Here is a 3,457-nt window from a genome sequence, read left to right on the forward strand (position 1 = left end):
TATTATTGTTGTTATTATTATTATTGTTATTATTATTATTGTTATTATTATTATTATTGTTGTTATTATTATTATTGTTATTATTATTATTGTTATTATTATTATTGTTGTTGTTATTATTATTATTGTTGTTATTATTATTATTGTTATTATTATTATTGTTATTATTATTATTGTTGTTGTTATTATTATTATTGTTATTATTATTATTGTTATTATTATTATTGTTATTATTATTATTGTTGTTGTTATTATTATTATTGTTATTATTATTGTTGTTATTATTATTATTGTTATTATTATTATTGTTGTTATTATTATTATTGTTGTTATTATTATTATTGTTATTATTATTGTTGTTGTTGTTATTATTATGTGGTGTATGCCAATATAAATGGACCATCTTTCATATTAGGCTACTTATGAAATGACAACACAATGTTTGTGTGTCAGGAAACATATTTTTACTGTGTCCCTGAACGCAGCACCAGTCCAGCTCCTTCTACAGGAGGACAGGAGCGCTCCTGTCTCTCTGCACCTCAGCTTAACTTTCAAAAGCTGAGCTTCAAAAACTAAATAAAGCTTTTTCAACAAATACACAACTCCAGCTGCAGCACATGAAGAAAAAGCTACTTTGTGCCTAAAATAAGGTCCTGATGTAGAAACGTTATTCTATTAAAATCAAATTATTTTAATTCAGACTTGTCCATGTAAACATTGAACAGTCTGTACAGAAATGACAATAATTAGCTAAGTGGTGGCCACAGTCGTGTTATTACCTCGTGGTCATGTGATTTTTTATTCCATGTCACCAGACAGGCTGCGTAAACATGAAACGAGTTAAAAGCTTTAAATTTGTTGCAGGTGAAGATTTCCATTCAGGTGCTACCATCAGCCAAGGTGTGTTCAGGGTCTCTGCTGACCTACCTGAGCACCCCCCCGGTCCAGACCCCTGATTTAACCTGACGGGGCCCCTCAGTGGCCCCTGATTAAAGCCATCACACAGACAGAAGTACAAACAGACTCTAGTGTTTTTGTTGTTGTTTTTCATTTATTTTTTCATCCTGCTGTTTCTGCGATGAAGTTTTTCTACATGAAGCATTTTTACATGAAAGTTCTAATAGAAGGTGCAAACATCAGCAACACAAAGAAAGTCCTGAACACACCACACCCACAGTCCTGCTGATCCCAGCTGGGTCAGCACCAACAGCGCCCCCTACAGACCCCCAAACTGTTTTCAGACATCCCAGTCTGAGCCTCAGGAACCTGCTGCCTTCAGGTGACACCTTTACCTGCAGGAAAAAACAGTTCTGCAGGGCTGCCTTCACTGCCTCCARGTAAAGTCGGTAAAAATCACGTTCAGTTTCAAAACTGTCAGTTTAGGAATATTTAAATGACTTTTATTTTGAAAGAACAGACCTGTCAGTGCAAAACTAAAGATTAAGAACAGACGAGAAAATAAAACAAGAGGAACTCGTTTTTTAAATCTGTCTTCCTTTTTACTAATTCAATCTTTTAGTTTTCCTTCGTTTTACATTTCCAACGTCAGATAAATAAGAGAAACAGAACAGAAATAAAGGTATTTGTAGTAAAAACTGTCAGTTGACCTTGTAAATTTCTGTTTTCACTGTTTTTCCTCCGAACAGAACCTCAGCAGGTTTCTGACCTGAAGCAGGAGGGTTCTGTGGTCACCTGCAGGCAGCACACCTGTGGACCTGAAACTGGGTCTGAAGCTGGTTCTGTTCATCCTGAAGCAGCAGGAGAAGACAACGATGTGACAGAAGACACACTGTTTCAAACATTCAGGACAGGAAACCTGCTTCCTGCTGGTCTCCACAGTCCTCCTGGTCCAACAAAAACTCCAGTGGAAGACTTCCTCAGAGGCAGAACGGTGGKTTGTGATTGGTTCATTTGTTTGCTGCCATCAGTCCATCGATCCGTTTGCCTTTAAGCAGAAAAATATTTAAAAAACACACCTGGGATGGAGCATCCAGACAGACCCTCCTTGGCCCCACCCACTAAACACCTGGGCTTCAACGTCCAGTCGAAGACAGACCCTTGGCCCCACCCACTTTGACATCTTTTAGGTTGAGGGACAAAATGTTTCAGAAGTGATTATTTCTGTGTTCATGCAACAAAACAAGCTCAGATTTAAACATCTGCTCATGTCTTCAGGTTTTTTCTGTTGGCTGACAGGAGGTCAACGAGTTTCCAAAAACCCTCTAATCTGCGTCCAGGAACAGAACAATCTGTAGTTTCTGCTGGTTTTTAATTTAAACTTTAACACAAAGTTTCATTCTAGATATTTAAGACTGGTAAGACTAAACTCTTTATCATGTCTGATTGTTTTTCTGCATTTAAAAAATAATCATTTCTCTAAAGACTGAAAAGTTTGAACTTATTTCAGGCTTCAGACCTAAAACATGAAAATTAAAATTATATTTTAATAGAATAATCTKTGATTTCTGAGTAGCAAACCCAAACCCAAATGTTAAAACCTGGTTCTGAAGGCTTGGGCTTGTGGTGATGGAGGCAGTGACGGCTCGTGGAAAAGAAGAAGTGTTGGAGAGGGCAGTGCAGCAACTCTGTCTGAACCTTATGAGTTCTACCAAAACAACCGGGTCAGAACTTTACCTTTTATTGGACAAAACTACTGGAAACAGATAAAGTCATCTTATTTACTTTATATTCAAACATTTTTCAGTTAAAATCTTTTCTGGTTTGTCCGATCTGTATTTGTTTAATGTTTCTTACTCTGACTTTTATTTTGAAAGTCAGCAGGAAGTGTTTTTATTGGCTCATGAAGTTCAGACGGTGTCGGACTTGAATAACTTGTTTTTAGGGCAGTGTTAAACCTTTTACCACAGCCTCCCATCAGCCCGCACCTGAACGCACCACAAAGGACCAATCACAGCGCTCTCTGAGCTGATGACATCATCTGGATCCCAAATCTGAGCGGACAACCTTCCCTGCCAAATAAATGACTGACATTTTGTGGTCTTATTGTTTGTTGAAACACAAAAAATGCACCAATCAGAGCTCAGCARTCAGATCATCTTATAACAGTCAAAATAAAACAGTCACGTTATTAAAATGATGCTAACATGGAGTGCTGAAGTAACACAACTCATATGATTTACCACAGATACCTCAGGTGAGTGGGCGGGGCTTCTTTCAGTCCTATTCACACCGGATCAGAGTTACACAACTCTGCTGTTAGTTTAAATAAATCATTACAACTCTGACTGTCTGCAGAAACCAGTGTACTTTCAGATGATAAATCATGCAACATGTCAGCCTACAACGTGTCAGAACAGAGACACGTGAGAGGATCCTAAACGCAGCAGAGACACATGAGAGGATCCTGAACGCAGCACAGTCACATGAGAGGATCCTGAACGCAGCAGAGACACGTGAGAGGATCCTGAACGCAGCAGAGACACGTGAGAGGATCCTG

This window comes from Austrofundulus limnaeus, unplaced genomic scaffold (genome assembly GCF_001266775.1).
Source record: "Austrofundulus limnaeus strain Quisiro unplaced genomic scaffold, Austrofundulus_limnaeus-1.0 Scaffold946, whole genome shotgun sequence".
NCBI classification, from domain to species: domain Eukaryota; kingdom Metazoa; phylum Chordata; class Actinopteri; order Cyprinodontiformes; family Rivulidae; genus Austrofundulus; species Austrofundulus limnaeus.